Genomic DNA, 20,132 nt, shown 5'->3' on the forward strand with positions numbered 1-20,132 from the left:
GTTCAACTCCCAGTTTGCCTCTTATGTGAGGAGTCAAACAGGCAAAGAAAGCATGGAATGTGCAATGTAAAATAGCCATTAGGGTTTTTCTCCCATCTAGACAATCTCCATTTGACTTCCACAAATGCATTCACTGTAGATTTCCTCACTAGGATCTCTAATCCCTCCACAGGCAGCATCCTACATTCTCTTCATACCCTACATTCTCTTCAACACAGACCATTTTTTTTCCATAGCTTTCTCTTCCTTTTCACCCTCTCACTTTTTCCATCACTGTATCATCCTCACTCTTCCTCCACCTCTCTAATGGCTGCTTAAGCACATCTTTTTACAAGCTGTCACATTCAGCTTATACCTAAATCTTGTCCATTCTTTCTCTATGAGATCTGAGATCCAAACAGCTAAAAGTCTCATCCAGTTTGTCATCATTTTCTGTCTATATTTCTATATTATATTACTGTCCATGTTTCTCTGTCTCTTAAGAAATATCATCTTACCCCGTTTCTATCCATTTATTATAAGGCTGTTACAAAGGTAATCTGTTTTGACAATGACATTTATCCACTTTGGAGGAATTAAACTATTTTAATATGAACAATTTAATTTCTAATGTTTAATTTAAACATTAAAACAATACACTTTTTGTGTAAAGGACCATTGGCTAATAAAATTAAATCAGTCTCTATGTAAAAATGAAGTAAACACAAATTTCAAGAGGCAATTAAAATTTTTTCTTCCTTTCATGCTGAAAACTAGAATATTTTGTTTTCTCTGGTGATATAACAAAACAGGAGATAAAATACAGATATTTACCCTAGAACAGCATATGATCTATAGCTAGATATATCAGATCTAATTTCAGGCCTAAGCATCAATTAATCTTACTTATATGAACAACATATTCATCACAGAAGTGACAAAGTCTCCAACTCTAAAGTTGCCAACAGCTTGATAATTAAAGTATTTCAGTAAAGGGAAGATAGCTAAATTTGGCTCTGAGCTTTCCAAATCCAAACAAGACCAGTTATTGGATATTGGAGGGTGCCGTAATCTTGAGGCACTCCTTCTTGCTTTTTCTCCTAAAATCTATGAATCTTTTTCTGTTAACTGTGCTGTCTCTTGACAAAAATTATTTTTTAAAGTAGTTTTCAAAACAATGAAAAAAATAAGTAGCTCTGCTTAACACTACAATTACCACTTAATTCTGCACAGCAGCATAGAATATATTACAGTCCGCAAATGATTGGAGTTATGGTGTATAAAATGCTACTCAATAAAAAAGGAAAAAGACAGACAAGCAAATCTTCAGAAGAGGAGATTTAAGCAAAGAGCGTGAGCTTCCTAAACTGAGAAAGGCAGCTTATTCCTTCGCTTTTGGGCATAATGGTAAAATCCTCCATCACGCAAGGTTTGTAGTTTCGTAATTGGAACTTGCACTAAGAGGGCACTGAAGAGCACAGAGGCCTGGAAGCAATATATCTCAAAATTAAATCTGGAGATATATTCAGGACCTTGACCATGAAGGGGCTGACAGGTCAACTTTACAATCAATCCTTTGTTTCTGAGTAGCCAGTGGAATGATACCAGGATTAGGGAGATAGTCTGTCTTTTTCTGCAAAATATACTTCTCTGGAAAAAGAATTTTGCTCAAGCTTGGTAATGAGACCACTTGGCAGGCCAGTGAGCAAAGCTTTATAGTTGTCTAGCTTGGAGGAGATAAAACCCTGAGCCAGCTTCTCATAAACAGACAAGGATAAATACGGACCAAGTATGGTTTCATCTTTCAAATGACAGTAGGAAGTCTTAATAATCTGCCCAATGTGATATTTAAGGACACTTCACATTCCAACAGAAATATGGATGTTGAAGAGCTAATCCTGTGCTGAAAATAACATGTAGACATAAAAGCTACTTCAAAAACTGAGGTGGCGTTAAGCTTATAGCTTAAAAAACCTTCATTTTACTTGAATTTAACTCCAAAAAAATCAACATAACTTATATTTTAATATTTTTCAGGGAATTGATACAGACAATAAAAGTACAGTTTGGATTTGCTGCTTTAACTGGCAAATTAGCATGTTCTCAGAAGAGAAATGAAACTTGATATCAACCCAAAGAATTATCCGGCCCAAAGGCAGCATGTAAGTGTTAACTCCAACAAGCCAAAAGCAGAACTCCCTAAAAACATCAGACACAACTATCATGGAATAGTTTGAATTGTAGAGGACCTTTAAAGACCATCTAGACCAATTTTTCCTGTAATAGTGAGTGACATATTCAAGTAGATCAGGTTGCTCAGCCTGACCTTGAACGTATCTAGGGATGGGGCATCTACCAACTTTCTGGGCATCTTCTACTGCTTCACCACCCTCATTGTAAAAAACTTTCAACCTTGTATCTAATATGAATCTTCCCTCTTTTAGTTAACCCCTTGCCCTATCCCATCTTTCTTATAAGCCCCGTTTTAAGCATTGAAAGGCCACCATAAGGTATCCTTTCCTTGTGGTGTTCCTTCCCTTGAGTCATCTTCATGGTCCTTCTCTGGACCTGCTCCAATGGGTCATTATCTTTCCTTAGGGCCCAAGAGCTACATGTAGTTAGTTGTCTGTGTGGAGTTTCATCAGAGTCTGAGATGGTGCCTGTCAAAAAGCCCAGTATTCTTCTTGCATTCTGAATAATATGCAAGAAATGAAAGCCTGCAGAGAAGCATTTTGGCTATGTGGACTAAATATGAGCACATATTTAGTCAAAACATCTATGTACTGATAAGTTTTACTCAGATTTACACAATATATACTGTTTGAAAGTTGAAAATGCCTTTACTAACCTCAGAAGGACAACAGAGTTGACAGCATTAGAAGATATACTAAAAAAATTCAATGATAATTAAACAACAAATGAATTTCAATGTTCCTTCTTTCCTTTGTCTCAGGATTAAAGTTTGCCTTCATGATGCTATCTCCTCAAGGCCTGAATTAAGCTGGTTACTGTAAGCATTTAATATAATATTGTTGGTCTGACTGAAATCACTGACTGTGTGGACACATACAGTCTAAAATTTGTATCTGGATGTCAGTAAGTCAGTTCTTATAACATACATGGCAATGAAAATATTTGCAGATGTTTAGTTAAATACTTCAGAAGAAACCAAGAACGAGTAATGAGGAGACCTAAATGGTTTAATACTTTTCATTTCTATTTTGTATTTTTGTTTCCTGTTTTTAAGCAGTGGAAGAAAAATGCTATTTATTTCATCATCCACTGTAAAACCAAGTCAATTATAATAATTTGTGCCAACCTCCAGAACACACATTTTTTCAGATTGTACCAAGCACCTTAAATACAATATCTGTAACTTGAGCTTGAGCTAAAGAATTTGGGGTAACAAATCTTGAAACCCCAATGACACATAGAGGCTTGATTTGGTAAAAATGTCTTCAACTTGGTTTAGTCACACAGGTGTCCCAAACTAATTATTTTCCACTCCCACCTTATTGTTGCATACCTGTTATAGAATGTATCTGTTCTCAGATTAACATTTCAGGAATAGATAAATGGAGCTTCCTCACCACTATGGTTAGGTTTGAACTTCTAAAGTTCATATTTAGTTCATGGTGAAATAATTTTAAGCAATTCGTATTCAATGACATAAAAGAGAACTTTGTTATCCTCAAGTGTCCTGTTCTTACAGCTTACGAAGCTTGCCAAAGATTCCTTTGCACTTTACGGTATTTATAAGCCAGTCTAGGATACTGTCCTGGATTTCATAAGGTACTACATCTGACGTAACCAGATGGCAAGATTACAAACTTCAGAACAGTCTACTGAAGTTGGAATACTCAGCCTTGAATGACATAAAAAGTTGTTAAAAAATCACACCTAAATGTAATTTTTTTAATGGACTTTGGCTGCGTTCTCTCACTTGACAGCAGTGATAGTAGATCCAGTTGTTATCCTAGAAAGCAGTTCTCTTCAAAATACAGAAAAGATAAATATTTTTCTATTGAACTGCTAAATACCTAAAGTTGTTTCAAAAACTGATATTAAAATGTTATTATTCGTTGTAATTGATGTAACTAGCTTCCATGCATTAAATCACTACCACTTGCATTAATTATCCAAATAGGTAGTAAACAGACAGGGTCATACTCTCTTGGCATTGTGTAAAATCCTCTCCAGCTTCAAATAAGACAGAAGTATTTCTATTACCCATCACTACCATAAATGTTATAGATCAAGTTACTCTTTCTAGTAGTTCAGATCAAATGAACACTGCATGTCTAAGGCTGTACAGACGCACATATGTCTTTATATTGCCACTTCATTCTCTTCCCTTTCTCAGAGCTAATGCTGAGCAATAAAACTGTGAAACTGGAAAGCAATAAGGATTTTTTTTAAAGGAAACAATCATAAAAATGTGAGTTTTAAAGTGAATTCTGATCATATAGGTTGAGGGTTTTCAAAAATATATTATACATATTTATTTTCTTATGACATATCCATAATTTGCTAGTTTGTACTTTTGAAACTCAGCTCAGTCAAAAAAAAAACACAAACCCAAAACTTCACAACAACTGTAAGGTTGATTAACTCAGTATTAAACAAATTCTGAGCTAATTAAACTCAAAGTCAATTCAGCCCATGACAGAAGGTTATTACCTCATAAACAGGATGTACTTTAAAGTTATTAATAATACACTAACATTGCCTTTTCAAAACCTTTGATTAGCAAACAAGTGAAAATTAGCATCTGAAATTCTGTTTGTACAGACTGTAGATCAGATTATGTAAATTTCTAAATCTCCATTTTTCCACATGAAAAGGAAGCAGCTAGCAACAGCTGTACAAGTGAGAAAACAGTGGAGATATGGGGCCCTCAACTCTCAGCAACTTCAAACTCCACTGAGATCTACAAAGTGGTAACAAGGCCACATATTGCTCCATATTCTATCCTGTTGTGCACCATCAACGACACAAAAAACAGTAAAATATAAATATGCAGGATGGAACTCTTAGTAGGGAATATCTTGAATGATATTTTAAGTGCTAATTTTAAAGCCACCTAGATTCCTTCATAGTTGATTGGAAACATTCTTCTGATATCAAAATGTGACATTTGGTGGATGAGTTAAGCTGAAGAAAAGGAAGCCTTGCCCCTTCTCAACAAGCTCACTTTATGGAAGAAATAAAAAAACCCAAGTCCTCTTCTAAAAATGGTTGATAATACTGTTGTATTTTCAGAATAAAATAAAAGAATTCCTGCACAAATGACTCCAGTAAGTTTCTACAGGCACCAATAACAAAAGTCTACAGCCTCACGACATTTTATGTGCAACTAAAAGTAAAGGAACAAGGCAGATAAAAACCACACCAAAGTTTTTTTTGTTTTGTTGCTGATATATCATTATTATTTCTCATGATATCTGATAGCAGGACTGCCACCAGAAGGAGAAACATTCTAAACATTGTATGATTTATATAATTACTCAGTATCTATTTATAAAATGTACATGCTGAGCTCTTGTCAATTAATATATGGAACTAAGAAAAGTTGCATGTCTGTCAATCTCACACATAGGCACAGAATCTCCCAGTGATTTCGCCAGGAGGAGCAGTGCACCTGTGGGAGTGGACTCCTTGGTGTTTCAGAGTGTTCCTGCAGAGTCTTACACATTCCTTAAAGTGCTCAGCCTCCAAATAATGCACAAGCTTCATCTCTTAGATGCCAAATTGGATTCTCAGTCGAAATCCTTGAGTGTACTGCCAAAAGCAAAGAGTTCAAGAATACCAAACTAACCAAGAAAAAAAAAAGAAAAAACCAAACCAACAAATTTGTCAACTGTATATAAAGAACTTTATGAAAAGTAACTATTATTTTAAAAAATGAAATTATGATGATTAGTACAATTTTCAGTTAACCAGTATTTGATAGACCATAAGACACAAGGCCAAAGAAAACATAAAATTATACTAGTAAATCAAAAGCTTAAAATGCAAAACATAAAAACGTTTTGATGCACATATTCAGCATTTCTCTTCTACCTTATAGAAAGATAAAATCAGAAAAATTAGTAAAATAGTATTTTTCCTTGCTAAAAAATAAAATTTAGATATTTCCAAGATAAGACAACAGGTAAAATTGTATTATAGTTTATTATTTTCATATAAAAAGCATACTTAAGCCTTTCAAAGACAGTTTTAAGTGGTAAGAGTAGGTTTCAAAGTATTTGTCTTCCTGTCTATCACCAAAGTGGTGGTAAGTAAAACTGAAAAGTAATTCTTCTCAGCCTCTCTGGGCAACAAATTAGTGGAATAAATGCACTCTACTAGACAGAACACTACTTGCTTTTCTCAAACAATTTGTTGAAGAGAAAAAATGAGAAGACTGAGCTTCAGGTTCTGGAGAACAAGGAAAGATGATTACTCAACAAAGTAAAAATATGAAACACAAGGGGAGAAAACCCAGTTCCTAAGAGAGAGCAGCTGCATTTGAACTATCAACACTAAACAATTCCAGGAACAACTAGCAGCTTCCAGCCATGTAAAGACATGCCTCAGAATTTTCACACAATCTAATCCTCAAGGGATCTTTCTACCACTTCTGACTGAAGATCAGGTTATCAGCAGTGCCTTAAGTGACCAAGAGCCACAAGAAAAAAAGTTTTGACCATGTGCCCCCCCATTCTCATTGCCCCACAAGGACACTAACTTTTGTCTTTGTAAAACATGCAGTTGAGTTTGACACAGAGCTCTAGCAAGGGAGAGAGAAAATGTGGAGTGGGAGAGATATACATGAAAATAGAGTACACAGGTTTCGAGGAAGAGGACTGGCACAGTGTTTTGACAGAGTTACATCACATCCATTTGTATTCCCTTTCCTACTTCCCATGCATGCCACTGACTTGCAGGTTTTTCTATGTATTTTTCTTATTTCAAGCACTGGGATTATAAAACCCATTCATTAAAAAAAATGGAAAATCCTTCAAAATTTGGTGTCTTCTGTCAGCTACTAGCACTAAATTACTGGCATCTGGACCAGTACAGGAACTTGTAACAGAGACAGCAATATGTGCATTCATGTGTAGCTAGAGATAGTTGCTGAGCTCAGGAAAGGCAGGAGGGGTGCAAGCCTGCTGATGTGACTTCAGAAGTGTTCACTTCTGTTTCAGGATGGCTTTCAGGATCTAGAATCCAAAGCTACTCTCTCCTCGCAGTTTTTTCTCTTTGTATCTCCTTTAAGAGTTGACGTGCAGAAGCAATTAGTATTTCCAGCCAGCATTACCCCTAGGGTTTATCACTGGTTCTTTGGGTCTGCTAGAGCAGAATGGTGTGAAACCTTCTGTTGCTCTGGGGACACTGATTCTAATTTTATCTTCTCTCTGACTAATCTAGCATAGCATATTTGCACTCCATCAACCACAAACACCTGAAGAGAAAAAAGATATGGCATTCCATAAAGAGTAAATATTGTTTGAAATCCCTTAATTTTAGGTATGAAGCCACACACTATGAGGAAAGCAAGTGTTAAGACAGGAGTGAGGTGAAGCATAAATATTTTCATATAGAATCATATGATTCATCATGAGGTCACTCGGTTCAAAAGCACCTGAAAAATCATCTAGGCCTACCCCCTCACCATGGGCAGGGACACCTCTCACTAGAACAGGTTGCTCAGAGCTCCATGCAACCTGGATTTGAACACTTCCAGGGATGTGGCAGCCACAGCCCCTCTGGACAATCTGTTCCAATGCCTCAGGACTCCCCTGGCAAATAATTTTTTCCTAGAATCTAATCCTCATCTATTTTTTTCAGTTTAAAGCCATTCTCCCATGTCCCGTCACTATATGCTTATACAAATAGTCCATCTTTTGTGCAGGCTCCAGTCCAGTACTGGATATAGCTATTTCAATTATTTTTCACTTTTTGTCTCACCATCTCTTTTAAAAGCAACACTAATACCACTAATATTGAAAACTAAATGTAGATGTTCCTGCTCAATGCAGGGGGTTGAACCATGTGACCTTTGTGTCCCTTTCAGCCCAAACTATTTTCTAATTCTATGATTAAAAACCTCTAGATAGGAAGCACTACATTGTCTGGCAATAACAGTAATCCATCATTATACATCTAAGTATTTCTGGACTCTAGGCAGTCTAATTAGGCATCTAATGACATCTAATTCCTGAATGTCCAGTTAAAGTTGTGAATTCTGTCAAAGAAATTTACAAAAGTATCAGATAAAAAATTCTGTGTTAGGAAAAATCCTGTCCTTTTTCCTGTAGAGAAAGCAATACAGACACTTCTTGCTTTGGTCTGGAAATTTCATGGAAACACTTATCAGAGATGGGAGTTAGGGAATTCAGTACAGGAATTAGTGGAAATTCAGTACGCTCCCTCTGCAGCATGTAAAGGAAGAAGTTTCCCCTCTTCTGTGTTCAGATCACATTTAATAGAAACTACAACCATGGAAGAAAAAAGAATATAGTTTACCCCTTCAAGGGTCATTGATAATGGAATTTAGAACAAGAAAGACATGTTATGTTATCTACATTTGGCCTCTTACATAATCAATCATTGAGTTTCAGCTGATAGCTTCTGAACTTCTTCATTGAAACCACGGACTCTGTTGGTTAATGTGTATCCTATAAAAAATTAGCTAATCTAAATCTGAAGACATCTACAGATGTCAAGCCCACCATTTTCTCAGCGTAATTCCCTAGAAGTGCCAGGTTTCTATGTTGAACACATCAGGTTTCAGCTACCACACATGAGCTCCTGTTATCATTGCCTGCTCTTTAATAGCAACAGCAGCACCCCAGATTTTTGTGCTATGAAGGTAGTCTTGCAATATGAATCAACTAATCTTTCAATCTTCTTTGAGTATGTCATATAAATGAGTTTTTGCTGAGGTCAGAAATTTCTGTCAACCTCCATCATCTGAAAAAGAGGAAAGGGCCTTTTTAGAGAAGTCTTAAAGCTATAAAAGGACAGGACAAATCAAAATATCTTGTGTGTGTATATGTTTTAAGTTTAGAACCTCACTACCTTTCATTTTCCACTCCACTATGAAGGCTGATCCTGAGTAATACTGAGGCTTATTCTTGCATAGACAGATCCAAGAAACACCTTAGATGTGAGCCTATCCTCATACTCCATATTATCTCATGTATCACAGCAGAAGGTAAGATTCGTGCTGCTACAGACAGTGTGGCTATATGTGTTTGCGCATCAACTTAGTCAGCTCTTAAGACAAAATTTTCTTAAACACATTAAGTCCAGTAAAACACTTTGACAATGATATGAAAGATGCAGCTCTAGTCCTCTAGGACTGTGGACCTACTCCTCCATACCCATCTCTAGCAATCAATAGTACTGTAAGGAAATAAAAACTGAGCTGGTCTCAAATCCTGGCCAGGAAAATCTCCTGACCAGGCACAGCATCCATCAGTCAGCTGGACAATAAACTCTTTCTCACAGGCAATGAGTAACACTGCTAGCAAATACATGCATTTTTTTTCTTCTCATCTACTTGTCAATGTTTAGTGGTAAACAGGAAGAGAAGTGTTTAGTTACATTAGAGGTGTTTGCCTCTCAGCTTGGCTTAACAGAGAATAAGTTTCAAGAGAATCTTAGGAAGGTAGACATATTTTTTCTCCAGTATCAAGATTAACAGCAAACAAACTGAAGAAAAATAAAATACCACTAGAACAGCAAACTCATGATGTCCAGACAGCTGCTGTTTAAAGTATTTATTCTATTTATCATCCTGAAATGTATTTTCTGACTATTCAGTGAGTTTATACTGAAAGACCAAACACCTGGAAGTTGTGTGCACATACCAGGAATCTTGTTTAATAACTATTATTGCAGAAATAGTTTGACATTAAACCAGTATGATTTGTGCCAAAAAATCAAAATAAAAATCTAACATAAAATTTTGTCTTGAAGCCTTAATTTTGTCATTTTATCACAATTCCGTTTACGTAAATCAGTACTTCAGAATACTTTGTTCACAATTGTTTGTAAAGAGTAAATATGCCATTTATATAAAGCAGACATTTTCTAATCAATATTAAGATACTGCTAAATTTCAGCACTAGAACTTTATATTTAATTCCATAAGTTAATGCACTCTGCAATCTACAGGTTACAGAGAACAGGTCTATGTTATAGATACAGACTATGTTGGATAATCCATTCATTCCTAAAAAAGCACCAATTCTCTTTTTCATGAGCCTATATTGTTTTTGCACAAAAACTTTGGTGATTTAGATGTTGTTGCACAAGTCAGGATTAAAACAAAATTGTTTCTAATAATCAGACCAGAGCAAATGAACTCAAAATTCTTCACGTCTCTGCTGAGAAAAGCAGAACTACAAATAAACAAAAAATATCTAAAATAAAATATACATTAATATTTCATTACATACAGGCTGAAAGTAAGCAGAAAACTGTATATGCACTTTGTATTTATATGACGCTCTGTCCTGCAATTTACCAAATTTCACTGGCTGTAATATGCTCTTCAGGTAAATCCAGCATTTTATTTTCTAAATAAAGAAATAACTAAATATTAGGAAGAGGTGTACAGGAAGTATACTTTAAATCAACTTACGAAGGAAGTTGGGGAAACATGATCCTAGTGAAATCAAAATGGTATTTTCATAACATAACAAAATCAATAATAGAAGGCATGTTCTTTTTGTTCAAAGGTGCTGTGTTTTGAAAATATTGCCATGTAGTATTTACGGTAACAGCTGTACAGTTAAACTTTAGGCACAAACTGAACTGCAGAGGATCTGCTGCATAAATATAATTCCCATGGCAACTAAGTGTGCTACTAGATAACAGAGAAAAAAGGATTTATGTGTTTGCTGAGCTGTCTTGCCCTAGAGGAATTCTCCAGGCAAATGCAGGCCACCTGCCACATGTTATATTAAGCTCAGCCTTCTGGACTTATTTCCAAATCTACAACAAAAAGGTCCACCAAGTTTCATTTGAAGTTTCCCTGTCATGGTCCCAGTCACTCCAAAATACACACCTCACTGTTCAATATGCTTCCTATATTGCAACAAAGATGTTTAACAATGAGAAAGTATGTTTCTGGTTGTAATTTTTTAATCTAAATCCTCCACACAAAGTGGACAAGCAACCTGAATCTTCAAATTCACTTCAACTTTTGTCCACTTGTACTAAGGCTCACCACTAAGGTGGGTGTAGTTTTTAAAATCTACCAAAAATATTCCTGGTTTAATATTATAAGGAAAAATATTTGGGTCAGATAATTCAAATAGTATGTTTCTATATAAAAAATGTATTAATGGTCCAAGAGACTCGCCTTCATATGCAGGAAAAAACAAAGAAAAGAAATATTTTTGCTAGAATATATTGCTAATAGAGACTTCTTGGGAATGCTGGAAGTTGGAATATTATTCCGGGAATGACAGAAGACCACTAAAATAGTAAAAAAATACAATCACTGGGCAAGCAATAGGCAAACTTAATGCAAATAATGCCACCAAGTTATCAAAGGACCAGAGTATGTGTGAAAGTGCACAATGTTTACAATTTTGCCTCTTGGAGGTTGACTAAAGAAAAAAAAATTAAGAACCTTTATTTAACAATCAAGACTGTCCCTAGGCACAAGCCCCAGAAAGGAAACTGCTTTGCTTAATTGTCCTCCCTGGGAAAATCCTGTGACACTTTAAAGAGGCAGCAGAGCTTGCCTGAGACAACATGAACTTAAGCATGGGAACACACACCCCATACACACTTTTTGGGTGGTTTGAAAATCCATCTCATTGCTAAATCTATGGTCAGCAGCCACAGTGCCAAGAACTTGAGTGTCTACACTTACGAAACAGCTTTGTATTATCCTTCCAAAGCCTCCATGCAAGAGATGGACAAGTCATGAACATGGGCTTCCTGCTGTCTTACTGCTCGTGTTCATCTCTCCAGCATTGTTTATTTACACCCCCAGCCTAGCCTCACCATCTTGCTGCGCTCCATGTGAACCATGAGCCTGAACAAAGTCCACAGAAGTTAAATCTAGCCTCGTGTTAGCATAAAGACCTTTTGGTAAGTAATAGTACAGCACACATTCCCATTGTCTAGTAATCTGCTTGCTCTTGTTTGAGCAGGTAATCTATAAGTCCAATGTTTTATCAAAGAGAAAATAATTATTTTCATGAACTTATGTTGCAGTGGTCACAAATTAATAACTCTTCAGGACACTCAAAGTATTTCCATTAAAATAACAAACTGCTTGTGCAAGGACAGGAAAAGAGGAACACTTTACAGAACACTTGTTCATCCCTGCCAAATAACATGTGTTATATAAAACCACTGAAAAAACAGTACACAACAAATGAGGTAAGGATCAATATGACATTACCAGATAAAAATATGCATTTTTATTACTAATAATAGTTTATATGCCCTAAGGATTTTTTTTGGTTTTGTTTTGTTTTTTTAAAAGGGTAAAATAGAAGACTAATATTAAGAATTACTCTGACTTGAATTTTCTTAGAAGCAATCACACAAAATACTTCACCAATAGATATGACAAATGCACTTTATATTTCAATGTGTCAAACCATTTCAATACTCAGAAACTATGTTGAAGCTGGCAGGCAAACAGACTATATTACATTTTTCTCTGGAATCGACTTCCATTCTGTACTGAATTACTGGAATTTTAGTGACCCTAAAAAAGGTTGTCAAAAATAATATTCAACACAGAGATTCCAAATCTAATGCTCTATTACACCTACTTCACATAAAATAATATTGTCTCAATATAAGCAAACCAGACAAAAACAGCATTCTATTTGTACTTGTAATTTAGCATACAGTTTTATATTGATTTGTCACACCATTTTTTAAATGTACCTTCTCCTGAAGAAAACAGTCAGAGGTTACATTTGGTGATTCACTTTGTTGCAGATTTAAAACAGTTGGGAACTCTTTTTAAACAAATAAAAATCTACCAACATGGGACTGTAAACATGTTAATAGCTATTTCAAAACTGATTTTTCAAGACTCCTATAGATTTGTACCTTACGAAATTCTCATAAGAATTTTTTTAGTGCCAGAAAAACAGTTGTATTTACAAATCACTTAACTTTTCCTTCCATTTAACTCAATGCTCTGCACAATGAAATTCAGCTGCAGTATTTATTTTCTTGTTTATTCTTTCCCGTGTCTTCCCCACAATAAACATTTTACTATCTTGCTTTTAAGACCTCTTCAGCTCTGGTGTTTTACTATCCATACTAATAATGCAAAAAAATTCAAGATTAAGGCCATTTACCTGCTCACTATTAATTCCAACAATTTCTTTCTGTTTAATCCCTACTGTTACAAAATGCTGTAAGTAAAGTGAGCACAGAATTACAGAATCACAGAAGATTCTGAATTGGAGGGGATCCACCAGGATCATCACATCCAGCTCTGAAATGCCACTAAGCCTAGCACTATCTTTTCTCTTGTATCCAGTGATGTGATAGATGCACAGAAGCCACAAGATCTCAGTGTGCTCCACTTAAAAAAGTGAATTCACTCATATATCACAGCTCAGGAGGAGGCATGGGTAAATCCACAGCAGCTTGGTAAGCAGCACAGAAAGCCCATCAGCAGCTTAACTCTATGACAGACCCAGAGGCAACTTGAGAGCTGTCAGCACAACTGCCTGTGAAGCTCACAAGGGAAGCAATAGCCAATTATGCCCCATGACCTGCTACTGGAAAACAGTGAGAAAGATAACAAATCAAGGTCTTGAAAAACTTTTCAGAGAAACTATGTAGTTTACTTCCTACCGAACATGCATCTCACTTCAATCTTTTACTAAAGGGGTAGCATTCAGTGACCATGCTCTGCCTGACCCTTATGAAAAGGGATCACACCTTCAAGATTCCCTACTTGGATAAAAACATACATGACATTCATCTGGAAGCTAAGCTTGAGTAATAGCTGCAGAGAATTAACACTTGGATTTCTGTTTTGGTCACTTGGCATCGGTGTGTATGATCAGCATCAAACCCAAACTAGACTCCATTAAAAGGAATCAAGTCTACTTGTAAATTTTCTTTCCATCCAGTCCTCCTGATAGGTGGGTCTGAGTAGCCATAAAAATTAATTGGGAAAAAATATTTATTTTGCTCACAGCAGTAAATAAAATAGAAAGAGCTTGTCCTGATCCTCTTTACCTGATCTACCTCCTTCCTCTGGCCAGCACTGTTTCCCTACCTTCACTGTTACATGGGTTTTCCTGGTACATCAGTCTAAAACCTAGCTTAAGTGCAGGCTCAGTGAACTACACTGAAGTTGTGCACATAACACCAACATCAACAGTGACCTGCAAGTTGAGCTCAGAAACATTTCTAATTACTCTGTGTCTGGCAAGAGTCATTCACAATTGAATGTGATCTACAGAAGCTAATAAAAATTTCAGCCTCCAGCTTCAACAAGGATAGCATCAAGCCAGTATATGTCTAGGTTAAAATAATCATGTAGGGAGGTGCAGTACATAGTTTATGCCTGTGTTTTACTAAAAAACATTCTTACAATTTATTTGCAGCATTTTGAAGATATGCAGACCTTTGGAATCAGTATGCAGGATGAATTTCCCTCTTTCACCAAGGTAAGAATACTTGATTTGCAGGTAACATGCAAAGTAGTTTTGGTTGTAAGCCATAAGCACACACAAGGTATCTGAAGCACACTGGTTGTGCATTATTTAAACAAACACTAACAAAGGGCAAAAAAATTAAAACACTTCAATTAACCAAAGATGTAGATTAAATAGTTGCCTCTAACACACAGAGAAATCTAACCCTTCAGCAACTCCCAAAAGGAACAGAAGTAACTGACATGCTGGTTTAAACTTTCATAATTTCAAAACATGAGGGGACAAAATGTGTGAGAGGCTATGGAATATGCAGACATAGCATTTAAAGATGACAACCAGGGTTATTTTACAGTTCTGTGACCATTTTGGCATCTGGTATGGCAGGAGCCCTCTCTGGGGTAGTGATCCAAAACACTTAATTCTACAGGAAGGGTTTTCTGAGCAAGAAGCAAAACTGTGGCCTTTTAAAATGACTGAGTCTCTAGAGGTCATGGTACCATATATCAAACAAAATAAAATTAAATCCCTGATTTTAAATACTAATTCCTGTTAAACCATAATCACACAGCTGATTTTCTCTAGTCAATGCATTGATAAGCCAACCAGAAAAGGGGTCAAATTTACTAGATTATCCACTGAAATGTTTTGGTGGCCAAACTCTACTGAAAGATCAAGTTTCCTAATCTGTGAACCAAACTATGCAGTCATGACAAAAACAATAAAAAGCACATCATTGTGAAAATACCGCATATATTTCCCTCCTAATATCTGTGTTTACCTGAAGTTCACATGACTGAACTCTGAACACAAATGCCCAGCACTACATTTGCTAAAAAACCAATTAAGCATATCTCTGTTAATAGTCACATCCTTAGGCATTTCCTGCGGATGCACAAAGTGCACACACCTTTTCCTCCTTACCTAAACAGCCTGAGAGAAGCGCTGATTGAACCAGTAGTACTGCTCAGCCAGTGACACCCTGCTAGCCTGGCCTTCCACAGGGTTTGCTGCCAGGGAATTTGAGAATATATCAGTCATCTAAGAAGCAGAATGAATGCTACAAATCTCTGTCAACAAGAAGCGAGGCTTGGGTGGATAAGGTGAAGAAAAGGGAGTGGAATGATTTGAAAGATTCCTAGTACAAACTGCAAAAAAAAAAAACCTCTCGATTCTTTGAGAAGGTGAGAAGGTTCTTACACCCTGATCAAGGGTTTCTACACAAAAGAACAATCTGACCCTTTATTAAAATATTTTTAAGGTTTTAATATAAATTAGATTAAATAATCAATACTTATTACTAAGTTATATTTTTATCAAATTATATTCAAAAGCAGCTCCTCTCATCCAGTTTGTAATTTCTAGAGTGGGTTCTGATTGACATTGCTCTAAACAAAGGATGCCTGATATATGAGTACATTATTGGCATTTTGTCAATGGTAGCAACTTACAACTTGTCTAATAACTGAAAGCTAATGATAATTAGCTCTCGCCAAGTCTGGTAATGTACCCAGCTACTATTTAGCACTCAGACTGTAAAAGCAACAGCTCTGGTTTGTAGTATTGTAGTAGGTTTAGAAAAGAACCAAAAGATTATTTGTGTAATTTCTGTTCAAGTCAAAAGGAAATTAAATAGATCACTCTTTTGAACTCCTTGCTGACTTGGTCTCAAAATTAGCACAAATATAACATAGCTGGGAGACAATATGGTTACTTCTTATTTTTATGGCTCAGCTGAGACAATTTTTTAACTATATAAGCCTTTCAGTTATTTTTGGTTTGGTTTTTTTTTGCAGAATATATTTGTCAGATCTATGACTTAGCATCTCATTCGGCAAACACCCAAACCAATGCATCCTGCCCAGAAACGGAAGAGACAGCTTAAGATTAAATAAATGCTGGTTTAAAAAAACCAAAACCAACAAACCTCAAGAAACAATGTAACACATTCCCTACATCTCATAAAATTATTTTTGCTGCTAGAAGTCTCAAAAAGATAGAGATAATAAAACATGGAAGACAAAAAAAAAAGATTTTTACAATATGGTACATTCTTTTCTCCATCCATTTGCTGAATATATATCCCAACATCACTGACAAGCGAAATCAAACAATTTTTTGACAGAGCAAATGTGGTCTATAAAAGGTGAAGCAAATATTTTCAAAGACCAGCTGGAAGATATTCTATTGTGGTAAAATTGGAAGGATGAATGCTAAAACATGGCTGGGCAGATGAGAATCTTCAGGCCCCTCCCTACTCGGAGTTAAGCTATGTTTGGATGCCACCTGGAAGCACTTTGCTTTTACAACATTCTAGAACCAAAATGAAATTTCTTTCCAGAAGCAGGCAAAAAGTTAAACATATCCTTCAGATGAGGTGCCTGCAGGACAGCACTTGTTACTCTAAGAGAACCAAAAGACAGGTTATTTAGCAAAGAATCTAAGCACTGGGATGTTTAAGATCTGATTGCCTCCAAGGTAGGATCAGAATGTGGAGGTGTCTGCTTGGCAGGGTGGGGCCTGCATGCCTGAATCATGGTCTTTGCTCTGACCAGCTTGGGGAAGGAATACACACTGAATGCTCACAAAAGACTCCTCCTGATCAAAGGTCAGTCTTGTAACTTTGATTTTGAAAACCTTATAACACAGTAATGAGAATGTAAGTCAATGGGAGAAAGCTATTTCTCAACATGGAGGTTTCACCTTTTCCTGCTGAGCAAAGAACAGCTGCTTTTGACTATTCATTCTAGATCTTCTTTGTTGGAAATATCTACTTTTGATTTAAAAGTCACTGCCCTAATTGGTGGTCCAACAGGTGACAAAAACTTGTCCTATACAGAAATACCTTTTACTAAGAAAACAGGAGATTTTTCAGGAAATGTGTCATTTCATAACCTTAAAACAATTCAGACTGGAATTCATAAGCACTGGATACTGCTTAAATACAATTTTTCCTTCCAGTTTTTCATATTGCATTACTTTGCCACCTGTTTCTTCTTTAGCATTTCTACCCCTGGTTGCTGTGTGCCCTCATCTACGTGCCTCTCATTGACAATCTTCCGTGAAACTTGAATATCCCTACTTTATCACAAACAAACCCAAACTATCTCAAAGCCTACCTTTGCTGTAGTTGCATTTTAATTCACTGCCACAACACTACCAGGCCACTGTCAGAGTCTTGGCAAGTCCTGCATCCTTCTGTACTGCCTGCAGCTTTGCCCAACCACCACAGGCTGCCAGCTCATGCTGTCATGAGACTGCTATATGAAAGCCATTAATGCCCTTCATTTACCAAAAAAAAAAAAAATTAAAAAAATATCACAAACCTATCTCACTGACATTATGTTATTGTAGTGAGGAATACTTTTGCCTAGTCACATTTTGTCCCTAGCTGTCTTTGAAGTTTCTTCTGAAGGCAAAGAACTTCTTTATAAAATACCCACCAAACAAATAACATCTTCCCCTATAGAGCTGAATGTTTATGTGGTGAAAATTTTTGTATTTGTGAGCATTCAGAATTTTAATCATAATTTCTTTGACATGCAGAAATAAACAGTGTGTGTGAAGTAGCATCCTTTAGAAAATAGAATCCCAAATAAAGAAGAGATAGAAGTCAAGAGAAGGCTCTGTTCCCTGCTAAATTAATTACAATGGGAGTCATCAGAATTTAGCAGCACTGATAGGTTAATTTTCATGCCTGCCTTCACTCTGGCAATTCCTCCCAAAAGGAGGTGGTTTGAATGGTTTCCCCCCACCTCCAAAGACATACACACACACAAGAAACATCCAAAACCAAAACTTCACCCCTGTAAAGCAGGGTGCTGGTGCTTGCATTCAGCTGAATGACAGTAATACTCCCTTAACAGAAGCATCTCACTTGTGACACCCACTTCTGCCCCAGGCATCGATTGATCCTGCTGAAGCACAAGCTGCAGCTGGAATTGTTTCTATCATCACGCAAACAGAAATCTGGGATAAGGGTACTGAAGCAGGAATGCCTGCATCCCAAGAAGAGCTGGCCACAGGTCTGAGGGGCAAGGCACAAAAGAGAAATACAGCAAAAGGATTAATGTCAGACAGTTAAACAGGCTAACTCGCACAAATCTTTGAAAGCCTATGTAGCTGTGGGTTTGATGCTTAACGTACTTAATATCTGTTGATACCAAAAAGGTCTCCGAGGGAATTTTCAAGACATTTTTCAGATTGCTTGAAGAGTGCTGTCTCTGGTGGTCACCTCTAGCTAAAGTCAGCTCAGAGACAGGATATTTTGCTTACTACAGCATAATTTCTCTGGTAAGGTTAATCATGCTCTTTCCAATTATTATGGAAAACCTATCAGGCATGTTTGACTGTTATAAACAACACCAGTCTATTACCCTCGACAGCAACAATTTTCCAAGATGTCAGTAAATCACTGTAACCCAGCTGTGTGCCAGCTCTTTTTGGCACTTCCTTGTTGAACTGAATTTCTCATGTAAGAGGTGTTTGTGTGAGGAGACAAGTGAGTGTTCTCAGCTTGAGCTAGCAACAAGAGGAAAGGCAGCACTACCATTAGAGCAGATACACAGGGGGACAAAGAACTGGAATAAAATGCAAAGAAATGCAAATATGAAAAGTTTGAACTGCTTGAACTGAGAAATTAGATTAGAGAGAAAGACACTCAAAGAGAAAGGGCATGTGACCAATAAAAAAGGCAAGAAACTTCAGACAATTCACATCTTCATTAATGGTCTGGATGATGGAGCAGGGTGTACCCTCAGCAAGTATGCTGATAGCAGAGACCAGTGACACTTCCCACATCTGGGAGGAGTGGCTGTTACACCAGAGGGTCATATCCAGAGGAACTTTGACAGCCTGACAGGAACCTCATTAAGTTTAGGAAGAAGTGCAAACTCCTGCACCAACATAACACAGGGAGTCACCCAGCTGGAAAGCAGCCTGGCAGAAAAGGACCTAGGAATCGTAGTGGACACTAAGTTGAACATGAGCCAGCAATATGGAATTACAGCAAAAAAGGCAGATGGCATCCCAGGCTGCATTAGAAAATCTGTACAGACACATTAGAAATTGAGTGACTTTATCTGCACACAGGTTAGGAATTTAAAAAAATAATACAACAAGTAAAGAAAGAATTTTAATGCTAGGGACACAGTAATGCTGGGGACAGATAGGCTTTTTTTGGCAAATGAAGCAATCAGAATTGGACAAACTGGGAGTATTTGGGAGTATGCATATGAATATGACAAAGGAAAGCTTCTGAAATATTACATATATCAGTAAGGAGAAATTTTGGGGAAAACATTTTATGGTTCTTTTTTCCTGCACAATTTTATTTCAATGAGATACTTGTGAGAACTGCAGGCATTATGTAAAACAAACTTCAGCCCTGTTAATATTTGTACCTTTTTCCCCCTCAGCCTGTGTACACTGGGTACCCTCTAAGTACAGCATGGGTGTAGTTAGATTGGAAGCTCACTTTTACTGAGACAGGAGAACTTCCTAAGA

The 20,132-nt window shown here is 36.6% G+C and overlaps 1 protein-coding gene across 8 annotated transcripts in view; it reads right to left on the reverse strand.

The window, feature by feature from the left end:
- NPAS3 (neuronal PAS domain protein 3) overlaps positions 1 to 20,132 on the reverse strand; it is a 594,914-nt gene that overhangs the window by 459,917 nt on the left and 114,865 nt on the right. The window lies entirely within an intron of this gene.

This window comes from Passer montanus, unplaced genomic scaffold, assembly GCF_014805655.1.
Source record: "Passer montanus isolate IOZ18808 unplaced genomic scaffold, ASM1480565v1 scaffold18, whole genome shotgun sequence".
In the NCBI taxonomy this organism is placed as follows: Eukaryota; Metazoa; Chordata; class Aves; order Passeriformes; family Passeridae; genus Passer; species Passer montanus.